The following is an 18,651-nucleotide window of genomic DNA, read 5'->3' as shown; positions in this document are numbered from 1 at the left end:
TATATATATATATATATATATATATATATATATATATATCAATCAGTCTCCTCAAGAGTCGTTTCTTCTTTTTCATGTACCCTCTGCTGGCCCAAGGAAGGTACTGGTCTCTCGTGATAAGAAGTTCAACGGTGTGGCATGTAGTCTTGCCATTCTCCTTAGTTCTAAAGAGCATCCTGGCTGTATTTCTCCCAGCTGGACGGGTCTATTCTTCGGGCAGGCCACGGTGCCTTTAATCTTCTTCACCAGCACCTTAATTCAAATGCATCTTGTTACGTCTGTTCTCTGTCCTCCTTATTCACGGGCCAGCTTTCACAGGCATCTCAGGCGATTTAAAACACCATGGCTTGGGTCAAGCTGACCCCGAAGATCTCATCGTAATGAATGACATCTCTATTGGACCTATTTCCAAATAAAGTTGCCTTCATAGGGACCAATACCCAGAACAGAGGGCGGCTGGGAGAAACACTTTAGAGTGAGCTGAACAGGCTTCTCTGAAGGGGTGATAGTTTACAGCGCCCTTGGAGAGGGAGACTGCACCAGCTAAGAGAGCAGCGGGATGAGACCTTCCTGGGCAGATGTAGAAAGAAGAGTGCAGGCCTGGGGGAGGGAAGGGCGTGTCATGTTCAAAGACGAGAATGGAAGAAGCCAGTCAAGGGACCGAGTGTGAGACGACTCTGGGAGGACAGGAGCTGTTGGTCTGAGAACAGAATGTTGGAGATGGGCATCTTGGACGTGCTGTAAATACTGGTCCTGCCAATTAAAGACCAGAGAGGGCAGTGGGTAATGAGAGGGGAGGGGGACAAGTTACTGACAGGCTAACATCCTGAGAGATCCTTGATAGGGGTGTCTATGTGACCCAGACCTAGAACAGGAGCCAAATGGACAGGAGAAAAACTAGCTACAGAGAGATTACAACCTGGGAGATGAAACAGTCAACGAGTAAATCCAAGGGAGAAGAAGGTTCACACCTGCAAGAAATCATGCCAGGGCGTCGAGTGAGCTGTCATGACCTTACACCGTCCTTTAGATTCCCGAAAGAGGAAGACGAAGGAATAGTTTGGCAGTAGCTCTGAGGAGCAAAGGGAACACTGCGCTCTCTTCCTGGTCCTAAGGAGCATAGATTGGTGTCTTATGTCCCCGCTCCCTGTCATCAAGGGAATCCGACTCATAGCAGCCCTAAAGGTCAGAGGAGAGCCGCCCCTGTGGTTTCCCAGGCGGCAAATCTTTATGGGAACAGAATGCCTCGTCTTTCTCCATTAAAGCGTCTAGGGCAGTGGTTCTCAACCTTCCTCACGCCGCGACCCTTTCATACATCTCCTCATACTCTGGTGACCCCCCAAGCATAACATTTTTTCATTGCTACTTCATAACTGACATTTTGCTACTGTTATGAATTGAACAACCCCTGTGAAAGGGTTGTTCAACCCCCACAGGGGTCGCGACCCACAGGTTGAGAACCGCTGACCTAGTGGTTCACAGGCCAGCTGGTAACCGTTTGCACCACCACAGTTCCTGTAAGTGTGTTATATGTGAACGGAACTTTCCTTACTTTGTGGTTGCTGAGAACACACACAGCTAACATGACCCACTCAGCAGTCTCTACCTGCACCACCTACTGAGATTTATGGTCTTCCAGCTCAACCACTCCCACTCCCCTTCAGCTTCCCCATTAGCATAAATGCACTGCCCCCTGGGGTGACTCTCTACTCTTTCAGGTTACTACTGTCAAACCGAGCCCATAGAGAGAGCTCTTGTGCAAGCCTATGTTCAAGGCAGATATATATTTTTTGCTAATTAAGTTAAACTATTGCTGGATTTTCAGACAACCTCAGGAGATATCTTTGGTTTAAGGTTTAAAAATTCCCAGGACACATTTCAAGGGTGTCAGCAGGGCCGGGCTCTCCTTGGTGGAAGAACCCGACTGTCTCTTCCAGGTTCTTGTCGCCCAACTCTTCCTGGGCTGTGGGCAGGGTCACTCTAAAGTCTGTCTCGTCTTCACAAGGCCATCGTCCCCCTGGGTCCGATCGCTCCTCCTGTAGTAAGGAGAAGAGTCCTGTTGAACACGGTCCATCATACTCCAGGATGACCTCGGAGGAACGAATGACATCTGTAACGACCTGGTTTCCAAATAAGTCGCAGTCGCAGCTCGGGAGCTTCCGACTTCAGCCTAATTTTGGGGGTGGACATGGTTCAGACTCTAAGAAGAAGCTTGTTTAATGCAGGGTACTTCTGAGGCTCCGTGAGCGTGCAGTATGCTTGGGTGTATGCATCTCTCCAGTCTACTCTCTGCTCTTTTCAAAATTATTATTAAAAGATCATTTTATTGGGGGCTCTTACAACTCTTATTACAATCCATACATAAATGGTATCAGGCATATTTGTACATAGGTTGCCAACCTTCTTTTCCAGGTATTTACTTTCTATTGTGCTCCTTGGTATCAGCTCCTCTTTTTTCCCTTCCTGACCCCTTGATAGATTGTAAATTATTATTATTTTTATATCTCACATCAACTATTGTCTCCCTTCCCCCATGTTTCCTGTTGTACTTCCCCCTGGAGGGGATCTGCACTTTTTTTGAGGGGTGGAGAAAAGGGTTCTTTGGTTGGGTTCCAGAAGAACATTCCAGAAGAAAGAACCATCTCAACAAAATAAACCCTGAAGGAACCACCTGTGTGTGCAGAACCACCTCTCTGACGGTGTCTAAGGCGTAGGTTGGGGGTGGCTCTTGGCTGCAAGTGGCTTATAATCTGTGTTCTCAGGAGGAGTCCGTTTTACAGACTCCAAGATGGGTACCTTTAAAAGACTGGGATAGTTATATAATCGTTAGTCAATTTGAGAAGATGAAGAGTGAAGGGGTGGAGTCTAGCCTGTCAATCAGGTCATAGCCAATGAGGCCTCAGTGTGGGTGTGGCCTTGTCAGAAGGATTCTGAGAACTCCTGTATTCCTCCTTGGAGGCAGGAGACTCTCTCTCTCTCTGCTCACTCCCTGGGAGACACTGCAACTGACAAGACACGTGGAACTACGCTAGTGTCCTGAGCTGGAGGAGCCCCGTGGAGACCCACACCAGTGCTAAGATGCTTACAACGCCTGTGGATCCACAAGACTTCCCACCCAGTGGCCTGTGATCTTCCTGCATTTGACGTCATTGCATGTGTTTTGTGAGTCTGAAGAGGAATTTATAGATTGGTATTGGACATATGGGGTCATACCAGACTTAGGGACTTGATCTGGACTGGGCTGGGATGTTTTCTCAATATTCAATTTATCTTGTATATACAGCTCTTTCTTATACCTATATGAGTGTTTTTCTGATATTCTTTCTCTAGTCTACCAGAACTAACACAAAGATCATTCTCCAACCCTTCCCCAAATTCCTGGAGTCAGGATCTCTGAAAGCGGGGCCCTGAAATCCACACCTGTAACAAGACTCCCCATGTGTTTCTTCTTCACTGTAAAGCTTTAGAAATATTGACAGAGGATGTGAAGGACCACTTTCGACACACGACCACCAGGATAGCATGCCTGCCACTCATAAGATGTACTGTTGCTTCCCTGGGCATGAGATTTGACAAATGTTACTCATTAAACCACACACTGTAAGGTATGAAAGAGAACTGTCAGGCCAAAGTTGTATTCTCTTGGAAGCTAGACAAATTTAAAGAGAACTGTAAGCTAAACTGAACCACGAGCTATTGGTTTTGTTGAATTCTATGTGGATGTATGAATATTCAAACATTCGGGGGGAAAAGTGAAATAAAAAAGATGTTATCCTCCAAATCCATGAATGCCCTGTACCGTGACATTTTATCTTTAAATCCTTGTGCCCTGTGCCCAGGATCAGTGGCTAGCCCTACACTGGAAATGCCATGTCTTCCCCACCCCCGGACACATGTGTAGATTTTGGCCTCTTAAAAATAAACCAGGAGTCTTGGGTGCATGAGACAGAATCGGGTCCTAGCTATTGCACAGCCTTGTTTGTGACATAAATGAAAAAAATCATCACGTTTTATTTACACTTCAGAATCTATTTGCGACTGCATGAACATGTAATCAGGAGGAACCAGTCCCTAGGAAGGACCTCATGCTTGGTAAAGTCGATCATACTCGATAGAGTAAAGCGTCACAAAAAGGAGGAAGCCTCGCACCCCACCCCACCCGCACTGAGTTCAAACGTGGTACAAATGTCTATGATGGTACATATAGGCCTGGGCAGGGCTGGGCTTCAGTCTGTTGTGCATCGGGGTTGCTGTGAGTTAGGACCAACTCCCTGGTCCTACCCTAACCTAACCATCCCATCTCAGCCATTCTAACGTTTCCATTTTCCTTTCAATTTAAAAGCCCTGCGATGAAAAATAACACTAGAAAGGGTTCCTATAACGAAAGACTGGTCCTGGACCTGTGAAAAAATTAAAACGCGGTATTGTTGCTGTCCTTTAAAAGGTACTCGGCGTTTACAACTCCACACGTGTTTGGGGAACTTTCTGCTCAGCAGCGGCGGTGAACCACACTCCGCACGAGGCACTGTTCTCAGGGAGTTTTTGATCTAGCCAGAAAGGAGATGGATACAAATATGGAAGGCCATGTGGTAAGAGCGGGTTGTTACATAAATAAAACAGCCGCAGGTGGTGGCGAGACGAAGCTTTCTAACCCCCGGAAAGCGTTATCGTCTTGGGAACACACAGGGGCAGTTCTACCCTGGACTGTGGGGCCAACGTGAGTCGGAATCGACAGACAGGATGGCAGTGAGTGGTTTTTGGAGGGGAGTGGAGACTAGCCGCACTTGGGGGCTGGTGTGTTCTTTCAGATGGGCCTCCTGCTAAGGTGACAGAGACGCAGAAAGGTAAAGAAAGTGCAGCAAGGTGACCAGGGTGGACTTTTTCCAGAGGAGCAATCCACAAGGACCAAGACCCTGAGGCAGGGGGGTATGTGGTACATTTCAGGAAGAGCCAAGAGGCCAGTTATAGCTTGGGGTGGGATGACTAGTTGGTGCTCAACTCCCAACCTCAGGTGCCAGCCCACACACTGGTGCCACAGCCAAAAAGCCCTGGTGATTTGCTTCAGTAAAGATTACAGCCACCAAAAAAAAATTTTTAAAAAAAAGATTACAGCCAAGAAAACCCCGTGGATCCATTCCACTCCGTACGTAACACAGGGGGTTGCCATGAGCCAGAATCAACTCTACAGCAGTGAGTTTCTTTGAGGGCAATGAGACTGAAGCGCAGGGGACAAAGGTCAGCATAGCAGGAGTGGAAATGGGGCAGGTGGGGAGGAAACAGCAGTTTATATAAGAAGTGTAGACTCAGATTTTACTCAGCATGAGGGAGAAAGCCACTGAAGGATTCTGAGCAGAGAGTAAAGCGATCTGATGTGTTGTATTAGTCGTAGTTGACTAGAAAAAACAAATTCATATACTCACTCATAGGTATATAAGAAAGAACTTTATATAGAGTAATTGAATATTGAGACAATATCCCAGCCCAGTCCAGATCAAGTCCATAAGTCTGATATTAGCCCATATGTCAGATACCAATCTATAAATTCCCCTTCAGACTCATGAAACATATGAAATGACACTGAATGCAGGAAGATCACAGACCAGTGGGTAGAAAGTCTTGTGGATCCAGTGGAGGTAAAAGTATCTCAGCACTGATGTGGGTCTCCACGGGACTCCTCCAGCTCCAGGACTCTGGCTGCCATGAGCACAGCTCCAGGTGTCTTGTCAGCAGGAATGTCTGGCTGGGAGGGAGGGAGTGTTCTGCCTCCAGTGAGCTATTTATCTCTGGAGAGGTTCCTAAATGAGGCCAACAGGCTTCGACCTGATTGACAGGCTAAACTCCACCCCTTCCCTCTTAAATCTCGAGCTGACAACAGATTATGTAACTACCAAGTGTATGATTTGTGGACAAAAGGCTATTGAAGCACAAGGTGGAAGTGGAAACCAATTAGAAGACCGTGGCAGGGATCCAGGAGCAAGGTGATGACAGTTCGAACTAGGAAGGTAGCTATCTATATAGGTGGTGAGAAGAGGCAGGACCCTCCTTTATTTCTCCCTGATTGTGCGCCTGCTTCAGATATACTTGCTCTACAGAGACCTGCCTGGAGCAAGTCCAAACGTACAGACCCACCTTTCCCTTCAGGTTTGCTCTCTGATTTGCCCAACTCTGTTCTTTACCAGCCCTTCTTGGGGGAAATGCTTCCAAACTGTGGGGTCATCCTCTGTCTCACCGCAGATGAGAGTTCTTGCCAGGAGGACCAAGGGCACCTTCACGGAACTTTCTCTGGGACGATTCCATTGACTTCTCTGCTGTCTGCTCTTTGAGTTTAAAGAGCAAAACCCTTTACTCCTGAGAAAAACATTGCTGATAGGCATACAATTTATGACTTTGTGAAAGGCCAGGTAGGGACCTTAGTTTACCTAAAACATTCTTAGACTGTGCCAAACTATAGGAATATCCTTTCCTAAAAATTCAGCATCAAGGTATTTCCAAAGATGAGTGGAAATGTTAGGGAGCTAGAGGCAGAAGCCAGGGGTTGTCCCTCTACAAGGCAAGGCCTCCCTGCCCCCCCACCCCCAGGAAGTTGGAAGCCTCTAGCGCAGTGGTTCTCAACCTTCCTCAGGCCGTGACCCTTTCATGTTGTGGTGACCTCCCAATCATAACATTTTTTTCATTGCTACTTCATCACTGCAATTTTGCTACTGTTATGAATCAGGCAGCCCCTGTGAAAGCGGTAGGGCCCACAGGTTGAGAACTGCTGCTAAAAAGGCTAGAAGGCATATGCAAATTAGGGCCCTTGAGCCAGGAAGCCAGTACACCTGGGTGGGCCCCAATCTAGGCCAGGTGGGCTTAATTCAATCAATGGGTCAACCAGTACGATTGACCGCGTCTCTCTGCGAAGGGCCCTAAAAAGCCAGAATCAGGAGCCCGCCTGCCCTCTTTCCCAGCTGCTGCTGGGCTGTGCTGTGGCGTCTCTGCCGTCACGTCGCCGCATGTGGGTGTGCAGTGCCCTGGGGGTGCCTGAAAAACCCGAAACTTCTCTCCAGGTACCTCTCCCATGCGATGCTTGCTTTTGAAATAAGGCGTCCTGGAAACCCGTACCAAGAAATGATCCTAGAGTGCCACTTGAGGGATAGAGAGGAGATATTTGGGGCTCAAGTGGGAGCTGGGGAGCGATGTCCAAACTACGAGAAGGACTGCAAAAAACTTGTGGGAAAATAGATTGACACGATAATGGAATTTCTATACCAACTTTAAAATTCCCACCTGCCTACACAGCTGCCCACCTTCCCTCTTTCTACTTAGGCATTCATTCAGGAACTCATCAATTCATCTGGGATATTTTTATAGGTGGTGTAGTGAGTTACACATCGGGCTGCTCACTGCAAGTTCAACAGTTCAAAACCACTAGCCGCCCCGCAGGAGACTAAAGAGACTTTCCACCCCCATGAAGAGTGACAGTCGCTGAAATACACAGGGGCAGTTCTGCCCTGTCCTATAGTGTCGCTCTGAGTCAGAGTCAGCTCCATGGCAGTGAGGTGTTTTCGTTTTTTAACCCATGATGTGCCCACGGAGCCCTTGGGATACAATGGTTATGAAGAAAGAAAGTCGACTATGAAGAAAGGAGTTGGGGGTTGAAAGGTCCCTGGTCACTCTGAGGAAGAGGCCTGGTGGGGGGTGGTCTGCCTCTGGAAAGAGTGTAGCCTAGAAGACTCTGTAGGGCAACTGACACAGGAATCAGAGCTGAGCTGGGCACCTCAAAGCAACCACAAATCTGAGCCTAGCAACACAGAGATTGAATAACAAAAACACCAGACAATTCCTTCTTTGAAGGTATTTACATAGTTGAAATGAAGCCTTTCACTCAGTGTCCTGGAGGTCAAAGTCACTAGGAAAAGGGGCTGCAGTGCCCCAAATGTGATGCCTCTGCAGGGCCTTTGACCCTCTGGACCCGGTGGTTCCCGGGTCTGCCTGTAGGCCCTTCAATCACATGGGGTCTGCCTCTGAAAGGCACACGCACAGGGCAGTCCCAACCTTCACTTATAAATGGCACCTGAAGGAGTTAAAGTAGATGAAAACGGGGGGATAAACCTCAAGCTCAGAGAATGAATGCTGAGAAGCAGCTTATATATTCACTAGTTTAAAATACATTTATAAATATATAACACAATGATCATATATACACCAAACCGTGAGGATACCTGAAGGGGAATATATATATATATATACTTGAAGGGGGATATATATATATATATACTTGAAGGGGAATATATATATATATATACTTGAAGGGGAATATATATATATATATACTTGAAGGGGAATATATATATATATACTTGAAGGGGAATATATATATATATATATACTTGAAGGGGAATATATATATATATATACTTGAAGGGGAATATATATATATATACTTGAAGGGGAATATATATATATATATATCCGTGCATACGTGTGTGTATTTTTAGAGAGAGAAGGAGAATATAGAAAGGAAGTATAAGTTTCCAAGGTTATGATTGGTTTAGGAACATTTCTATGTTTTACTTGCTCTTCATTTTTCAAATATCTTACAGAATTTAATATTACTTTTATTATCATTAAGAAAACTATTGCAATTGTACAACACTGCTTGATGTGATTGAACTCTGCAGTGTTATATCGGTAAGAACTTGCAATCGAATGATACAATTAAAAAGAAGGTTACTGCTATCAGAAGAACTAGATGGTGCCCAGCTACTCCTGTAAGGGAGATCCTACTAGGGAATTTTCACCGTCAGGAAGGAAACCAACCGCACTGCCTCAGCCTGTAGTACGTCCTCACTCCCAGAGTGCACCCATCCCCTGACCCCACTAATGACCCAGTCTGCCCTAGAAATCCCTACCTATTCCTCTTCTGTAAAGCTTCTCACAGACAAAGTATAAAAGCTACGTTCCATTCAGAACCCAGATCTTCCAGAACATTCGTTCCTCTGGGTCATCTGCTGAGACATATTTCCTCTTTCAAGTTCTGTAAGAGTGCCGTGTCAGGGAAGCCAGCCCCTAACACAGCATTATGGGTCCAGTAGGTGCAATTGTGCAGCGATAATAAGTAAAGATTATAGTAAAGTTATAGAGAGCACGAGAGATAGAAGAGAAATATTGAGATAAATGGAGTCAGACACAATTCATAGTAGCATGCTCACCTCAGCCCCGCTTGGTGGTCCATGTGAAGGGAGAGAGATTTAATGCTAGCCCAGGCTTTTATATTCTCTGAGGACATGCAAGCCTCCTAATTACAGGTGAGGACATACGTCACAGGAAGGGGCTGTGCTATATATAGGTAATACAGTAATGAGAGGGGGTGGTCTAGGAAAATACATGCAATAGGATGAGGAGGGATTGGGGGTATACATGTGACAAGATGGGCAGATCCTAGATTTAGGATGGCAGCCTAACCTTGGTCATCCTTGGAGGGGTTTGACCTCTCTGGTGTCTCCTACAAGGAAACAGACAGCTACTATCCTTATCAGAAGGGAGTGGATCCTACTTGTTGTGGGATAAACAGTGGTGTCTGCTTGCTCTAGATGGCTGATAGCCATTAGGGAGAATGACCCCTGATCTACTCATGACCTCCAAGTGTATAGTCATTCGCAAGCAGCTAAGTTTGGTATATATTTGGGGGAGACAGCTTGGGAGAAATCCTTTTGTTTCCCACAGTGCTGCCCAGCCATTCCCAAATCATGATTGATTTTGCTGTTACATCACTACCTACTGCTCTGAAAGGGGTCGTATTAGAAGGTCCTGAATAGAGTAGGGAAAAAAAGGTAGAACAAAACTCAAAACCTAAAAAGAGTGGAAGCTTACTGGTTAGATCAAAACTGGCGTGACCCCAAGGCTATGGAACTGAACTCACCCCCAAGGGTTAGAGTAATCAAGCATTTCAGATGGAAAGGGCGGGACTTCCCCAAGGACACTGGAAGTCGAAACCACAGGGAGGAATTGGGTAAGAGATGGTCCATTGAGGAGATTGCAATGAATGAGAGGAAACAACACATGTATGAATGGTTGAAAGTTATACGAATGATCTAGTCTGTAAGCCATCCCCCACTTCACAACAAAAGTCTGAAAATAAAATGTGTGGTTAAACTGCCTTTTTTTTTAAAAAAACAACACTCTCCCCAGCAATGTTCATAGCACTACTTTTCACAATCGCCAAAAGGTGGAAACAGTCCAAACGTGTCCATCTACGGAAGCGTGGTAGGAACATGCAACAGAATTTTACGCAGCCATAAAAAGAAACGAAGTTCTGGTGGATGCCATGGCCTGGAACAACCTGGAAAACACGGCACTGGTGCAAGAAGTTATTGCACAAGGACAAATACTATATGACCTCACTTACATGAAACAGTAAATATCTCATAACCAAAGCTTATAGGAGTTGGAGGAGGGGTGGAGAGTGAGCTTTTGAGGGGCTAGAGCCGTGGTTCTCAACCTTCCTAATGCCACGACCCTTCCATACGGTTCCTCCTGTTGTTGTGACCCCCAACCATAATATTATTTTCACTGCTACTTCATAACTGTCATTTTGCTACTGTTATGAATTGTAACATAAAGCTATAATATGCAGGATGCATTTTCATTGTTACAAATTGAACATAATTAAACATAATTAAAGCATAGTGATTAATCACAAACAATATATAATTATATATTGTGAAATATTTATGTTTTCCGATGGTCTTAGGCCAGGTTGAGAACTGCTGGGCTAGACAGCGGTTTTATGTTCACAGTGGTGGAGTGCTTTGAGAAAGGCTAGCGGTTGGTTGTGGTGGCTCAAGTCATTGAGTTGTCAGTAGGTCAGGACATTGTTCTGACAGATGGCTTGGTGCATGTAGCTCCACCATAAGAACGACCCATTTTAAAGGATCTCTTTGAAAACAAGCTTCAATTGCCATGACCATCTTTTACTAACATCTAAAGGTAGCTCTCCCTGTCAGCAATTCCAAACTTCCAGCTGCCCCGGTGGGCAAGGCAGGGGGCGAGGGACAGGCCATCCACTCCCACAGTCAGAAGCTACAATCTTGGAAACCCAGGGGGCTGATCTTCCCTGCTCTGTAGTGTCGCCATGAGCTGGAAAACAACGGGATTGCCCGTTAGGAGTTTGGTTGGTGCTGTTTTAACATCCCTATAAAGACATTCAGAAAGCTGCTCCGGGTCCCAACCTGACACACATTAGCTCGCTGAATTTGTCACAACCAGCCTGAGCCTATGGTAGGTTGTAAATGAGCATCCGCGCTTCAGAAAGGCTCAGAGGAAAAAGGTCCCATAAGTATCTGAATCCGAGCATGTGTTCAGAGAAGCTGCGCCCGTGGTGATGTGATTTAGGGCAGGGCTGGAATGGGCACACCGACCTTGTTCCAATGCAGCTTCTAACACAGCAGGTCTGGGTAGGAGCTGCGATTCTGCATGTCTAACAAACTCCCACAGACCACAGGGATCTGGGGTCCAGATGGCCTGTGGTAGAAACCCAGCTCCCCAGATGTAGAGCCCTCACTTCTCCCCATCTCGGTTTCCTCATCTGTAAATCAGGAGTGCTCCTTTCTACCTCAAAGGGTGGTTATGAAGAGTCACTGGGAAGATACTACAGGGAGAGCGCCACCCGCAGGCGCGCTGAAGCAGCATGTTGGATATTATTCCACGTTCTGCGTGTTGCACCATCCTGGCTCCTCAATATCAGCCAGCCTGCCTGGAATGTATCAATGCCTCTCTTATTCCCACTGCCCCAAGCACAGGACCAACTCACCCACACATGGAGGTAAATATTGTCCAAGGGACCTCTGTTTGCAAGAAGGCCGAGGAAAAGACTAGGTCTTTCTTCACTGGAGAAATTTGCTTTGCACTTTTTAAAACACGTCTGGGGCCTTTGGTTGAAATGTTTGCCTGGGGGCCTGGAATGAAATGTTATGTTCCTGAACCCACTGAAACAATTTTCTGGGAAGATTTAAGTTTGAGGAAAATGAGGGCCACAAACCTAGGAGGAAGGATCGAGAACAGTTTACTTGTTTGTTTGTTACAGAGATACTTCAACGCGTTTCCTCTTAGATTGTAGGAGAGGGTGGTGACAGGGAGAAAAGGGGCGGACAGAAGAGAGGGCACTGGAGGAGACAGGGACCCAGGAGAGAGGCGACATTTAGTCACAAGCTTCCCCCTCCCTCTGTCTCTCTAAAGTCTGACTTGAAGGAACAGGGCTTCCTGCAGGGATGAACATCAACCACCCTCTTAGTCAGATAAGTCCTCAAGGAGGAGGAAACAGGTTTGGGTGGAGCGCAGATGAAAGTAAACCACCCTGCATTTTGCTTTCCCCATCTTTGTCCTGGTGGAAGGGCTCTAACGGTACTAGACTACCACCACACACTCTTTGTGGGGATGACGCCTGCCCCCGATAAGGATTTATGGTCTCAGAAACCCTAAGTGTGCTCCTGTGAGTCAGAATCAACTCAGTGGCAGTGGGTTGCCTGTTGAAGGCTAGGTGGAGCGGGGAAGGTAGGATGTTGTCTTCTGGATTGGCAACAAGTGTCCACCTAAGCACGTGGTATGGCCGAAGGCCAGCCTCTGAGAGGACAGTCTCAAGAGTGATGCATGGCCTTATTACTCCCTCCAGGAAGCCCTGGTGGCGTAGTGATTACGTGCTGGGCTTTGATCTGCAAGGTCAGTAGATGGAAACCACCAGCTGCTCACAGATAAAAGATAGGGCTTTCTATTCCTTTAAGAGTTAGTCTTGGAAATCCCCGGGAGCGGGTGGAAGTGATTTGGTTTGGGGTTAGTACACACTCTGACAGCTGGTTGTCAGTATAGACAGAGCCCAGACTAGGGAGGGGTTTGGGCTAAGATTAAGATAAGGATGTGCAGGAGAATGCCCGGGGGGCTTCGGGGTGGGGGGGTACTCTTGAATTCCCTGAGGTGTGGCCTGGATGCTGGCCTGCTTTATACCTCATGGGCCCAACAACGGCAGGCTGGCCTCATGAAATCCTCCTTCTCGGGCTCCGCTTTGCTTTTAGTCAGCGAGTTGCATCAGCAGCTCTGAGTTCTCTCCACGTCACCCTTCTGGAGCGATGCATTCTGGCTCCCCCAGCGAGAGGCACGACAACGTACAAGTGGCAGTAAATACACCAGGCCGGCAGCATCAGCAGGCGCTGCATCCTTTGCAGAGCACCGCCACGAGGGCGCCTTGTGCCATCCTAGAGGCATGACTTAATAGGATCTTCTTTAAAGCTGTGTGAACAAGGCACAGAGAGGTCACAGGGCTGGGCCAGCCACCCCCGAAAGTGACAGTTTGGAGAGCACTGAAGCAGCGGGGTCGGTGAAGTAAATCACCTTATAATAGAACAGAATACATATCCCCCAAGTTAACACCAGGTTTGGAAGGATCTATATTCTGGTCCAGCTGAGGTGGTGGTAGGCAAACAGCTGACAATTTATGCTCTTGTGCATTCTCTTCCACCTGTGGCTGGTTTCAGGCCTGTTTGTTCCTCCCTCCCTTCGTTCGTTCATTCATTCATTCAACAAACATTGATTGACTGGCTGTTAAGTGAAACCCAAGAAGATAGGAGAGAAGACATATTACACTTCCAAGCTTTGAGAGGGAGGCAGGGGAGGGTTACCATCACAGCTGTAGATAAGCAACTGTGAAATTATGCGTGAAGAGAGCTGAGCGGAGAGGCGAGTGGGCAGGGGGTGGGGGTGGGGAGTAGGGAGAAGCCTAAGCATGAAAGGTCAATATGTATCTCTGCTTCTGAAACTGCCTGGTACATCTCAAAGTCCTTCCTTACCTCAGCACAAAACAAGCCACCATGCTTTGGATTTGCATCTTCTTAGCGTGTGAGAGTCCTTCGATGGAAATTACAGGCGTTATTTCTGTCCCTCTGTGGGTGGCTGGGCAGTGTGGATTCTGGAGTAAAACAACCTTCAATTTAACACCTATTTTAAAAAGTTCCACATGGCCATTTTCCACTCATAGAATTGTTCAAGTTACTCAAACTCTCCAAGCCTCAGTTATGTCCCCTGTCAATTGGGAATGATCAAGATAGCTGCCTTAGGTTATAGATATTAAATGAAATAATGCAGGTCAAGTGCTTGGGACATAGTTAGAAAACAACACCTATCAGCTCCTATTAATAGACTGTACGCCTGGGTGAGGCGCCTAGATCATGTGCTTGGTTGCTATCTGAGAGGTCAAAGGTTCAAGTCCATTCAGAGATGCCTTGGGAAAATGACCTGGTAACCCACTTCCCAAAAAATCAGCCATCAAAAGTCTATGGAACACAATTCTTATCTGATACAGATGAGGGCTCCCCCGGCCCCCTGCAAAAAAATAATAAAATAATTTTAGAAGCCTTAGAGTGGAAAATGGCTATATGAAATTTTCATGAAACCATTTTTATAACCATCCAGGCATGCTAAAAGATAATTATAATTTTTCAATTTTGTGATATAGTTACTGAATCCCAGCCTCCTGAGATTTTTCTTTTTTTCCTCTCCATTGGTTTGATGTATATACATTTAAATCTATATCCCAAATCTTACTGGCCTTCATGTGAAATTACAAGTATCTCCAGTGAAAGGGTTATTATAGTTAACCAAATTAAACATTTTGTGTTTCTGTTATTTGAAACGGAATGTAAAGAAACCACCTCGTGACTTCAGTGACCAGGATTTTCAGAGAAACACGAACGGTTTTCACAGCCACCTTTACTGTGGGATGGTTCCACCTGAGTGTTCTGGGGCTCAGTTGATGTTTGTCCAGTATGATTTCACACCTTACACAGGACAGACGCTAATCTGTGAGGCTTTACAGAGATCATTTAAGCCACCTTCTTTAAAAGAAAAATCCCCTGGTCACCAGGTTTGAGTATAATTGACCAACTAACTTCTAGATGCAAACACACTGGGGGCAGGGAAGAAAAGAGAGAAAGCATTTTAAACATGATACCGGGCGTTTGGGAAAGTTTAGGTTGCAAACTGGTTCTCCCAAACCATCGTTTATACACAAATTGGCAAGGTCGCAATCCTTACAACTCATCTGCATTCTCTTGGGCTTCCTGTTCCCATTCATCCTGTACCCCGCCCCCCCTCCCCCCCCCACTCCCCAGCTTCTCCTCTTTGGTTTTGTAAGGTTGATTGCTCCTAAGAGCATACTCTTCATGGGTGGAGGTGTTTCTTTTATTACTCCATCTATTATTTGACTGGCATGTGGTATCTTGGAGTAGCTTCAGTTTCAAGTTAGATGGTTTTCTCAGCATAATAGTCTCTGGCTTCCTCTGACCTCTTCCTGGCGTGTATGTTAGAGCTTAAATTCTGAGCACCCTGGTTTGCAAAAGGCTATGGGGTCGCGGTGATCGCCCACAACCCATCGGCAGAGTCCCCACATAGACTTAGCCTCCAGTGAATTCTTTTTGATCATTAACCAAGGATGTAGATCATCGGGCCCTCAGACCGAGTGCCTTGGAAAGTAAATTACCTCCACCCCTCTTGAATCAGCTCTGGGAGGGCCAATCTCTCTCTTTGGGGCTTTCCCAAGTGTGTCCTTGATGGAGGCCACCAAGCTGGGGGCAGTAGAGGGGGTCTCACAGTCATGGGTCATGTCTTCGATCTGGCCCTGATTGCCTTGTTTGGGAGACCCTGGACCAATCTCGTAAGTCCTATCTAATAATGTACATGTCCCAATCAGGGTCCCATTCTTGCTTCTATAGTCCCACCTGCCATTGTGATGTATTGATCTGCCACCAATCATGGTTTCATCCCCGCTTCCTTTACCCTCCCATTCCCTGTTTATCTGGTTTCCCATTGTGAATGCTCTGACCACTTTACTCTCTTGCTAATGGTCTCCCTCATCCAGAGGATGTGTCTCTGTCACTTCTGAGGCTTAATGTCCTCTTACATTCTATTGGGGATGGTGTCTCGTTGGTGCCCTAATACATCTGAAATCTGGCTTTTTTGTTGTTGTCACTTGTTTCTGACTTTGAGCTTTGTTCTACATTTAAAAAATTCATTTTATTGGGAGCTCTTATCACAATCCATCCATCCCTCCATCCATTGTTTTGTTGGTTTTTTTTGGCGAGCCAGCCAGGAGCCCCTCCATCCATTGTATCAAGCACATTTGTACAAATGTTGCCATCATCATTCTTAAAACATTGTCTTGAGTCCGCCATATCAGCTCACTCCCCTTATGAACCTTTGATAATTTATAAATTATTATTTTTGTCCATGTCTTACACTGACCGATGTCTCCCTTCACCCACTTTTCTGTTGTCCATCCCCCTGGGAGGGGATTTTATGTAGCTCTTTGTGATCGGCTCCCCCTTTCTCAAGCTTTGTTCCACATTCTTAAAAACCCATCCTAACCAGAACCTTCAACTGTGGTCCTCATCAGTGTCATAGGGGGTAATAGCCAGGCAACACCTAGTTCTTCTGGTCTCAGGTTAGAGGAGGCTGTGATTTAAGTGGAGCATTACTCCTTTGAATTAATTGCTTCCTAAACTTTCTCTTTCTCTTCCTTTTCCTTTGCTTCAGGTCGGAAGAGACCCATAGCTGCTTCTTAGACTGCTGCTCACAAGGCCCCAGACACTTCTCACCAGGATATAGAACATTATCTTTATGAACTGTGTTTTCCCAGTTGACCTAAATATCCCTGGAAGAAAGCATTTTTCACAGAAACAGCAGAAAAGATCTTTCCAGAAATCACATGTTTTGTTAATATTGTTTTAGGACCAAGTAAAACGATTTGGAAAGCAATATTTAAACATTTTTATGAAGCAAGCCATGTGTCAAATTAAACAGGACAAGAGGAATAGAACTGTAAAGAAGAAAATATAGAATATCTGTTTATGGTGGCACGTTATATGTCTCCCTTCCTCTAGGCAAAGGTTTTTTTGATTTTTTATTACTGTTGATGTGATTCCTTTTATTCTGCTGTCAGTACCACTAGTTCAGATACTTAATAAAGGTTTCTGATTGTGATTTCGTGTCCATATTCTTTGCCTTACTCTGTGAGCACCTATTCATTCTGTGGTTATTAAAGTAATAGAATTACACCAGCAATTGTCTCCAAAAATAGGAGGAAAAAACAAAAACACATCTTCTCAATCCCCGAACACAGCTATTTGTATTTTTATCCCCTAACATGGCAATTTGTATTTGTGTTCATACATCACTTGCATATAGTATTTACTTCGATTGTCTGCTTAGGCTTTGAATACAGATTGGGAGTTTGTTTCTATACTGCAACCTCCGATCAACTGTTTGATCTCAAATGAAGCTCCCTGTACTTCAGTTCCTTCCCTTATAAAATGGAAATAATAATAGTACCATTCTCTTAGGCCTGGTGTTGTTGCTAGGTTCCTTCAAGTTAGTTCTGACTCATAGCAACCAAATGTCCACCGCCTGGTCCTGCTGTGCCATTCCCACATTTGCTGTAGCCACTGTGTGTGTGTGAGGATGCACTGAAAGAGTGAGTAGAAAGCGCATGGACAGTGTTCGACATCGTGGCTGTTCAATAAATGGCAGTGAGGCTGTTATGATTTATTTTTTCCTGCAGCCCTTACCCCACCCCTGTGAGTTAGTACTGGTTTGTTTCTCACAGGAAACCTGAGGATCAGAGAGGTTAAATGGCATGGATAGTTCCGGCGTCAGGTTCAGCGGTGTTGTTTAAGACAGGTGAGAAATGGTATGTGATTCTGCCTCTCAAGAGGAGGCTTGTAAGGGACAGCAGTCATAGCTTACCTCCCCTGTGATGCAGCGGGAGATGCATGGTGTCACCTTTCACCCGACTGGGCAAAAAAGCTTTCACTAAAGTCATCCCTTTCTCCCAATCCTCAGATTTACAGAACATAGAGGGGGGATGGGGTTATGTTAAATGGGACCACAAGGGAAAACCAGCAAACCTAAGCATGGGCCATTCTCCAATACAACCCGGCTGGGTCTTTTCAACAACTGATGGCACAATTAAAGAAAGGGGAAAAGGAGTGTGTGTGTGTGTGTGTGTGTGTGTGTGTGTGTGGGTGGGTGTGGGTGGGGGGGGTGTTGGTGATTGGAGGATTGTTCTAGCTGAAAAGAGGCATTAACCAAGGCAATGTGCCTGGTCTTCGGATTTGAACCTAAGAGTAAATTAAGAGCGTTAACTACAGACAGAATATTTAGACAGGACAGGGGAACTATCGCAAGTTTTGTCAGGTGTGATAATAACATGTAGTTATATTTTGGAGAAACATGCTAAGGAATTTAGGGGTAAATTGATTCAATGTCCGGAATTTTCTGTGAAGTGATTTAGCACACATGAAAAATAGAGCGCCTTATGAAAAATAGGATCACTTCTGAAATTTAGGTGGTCGTGTGGGTCTAAGGGGAACCTTTGCATGAACCTTTGTACTGTAGTGAGTGCTTGGCATTTTTTCGTGATGAAGAGTAAATAGATAGAGAAGCAATTATAAACCAACCAAACAAGAGAGGACCTCCTAAAACTGGAAGCTGTGTGTTCAATTGTTGAAGACGTGGCCAAGTGCGGCAGCATGTCCAAAGGTCCTTTCAGTGATGTTGATACCCAGCCCACCTCCCCCTTCGGCATCTTACCCAATTGGGAGTTTCATAAGAGCAGGGATTTCAAGAAAA

The sequence above is a fragment of the Tenrec ecaudatus genome, chromosome 4 (genome assembly GCF_050624435.1).
Source record: "Tenrec ecaudatus isolate mTenEca1 chromosome 4, mTenEca1.hap1, whole genome shotgun sequence".
Lineage (NCBI taxonomy): Eukaryota > Metazoa > Chordata > Mammalia > Afrosoricida > Tenrecidae > Tenrec > Tenrec ecaudatus.
The sequence above is the reverse complement of the archived record's forward strand: the minus strand, read 5'-3'. Positions refer to the sequence as shown.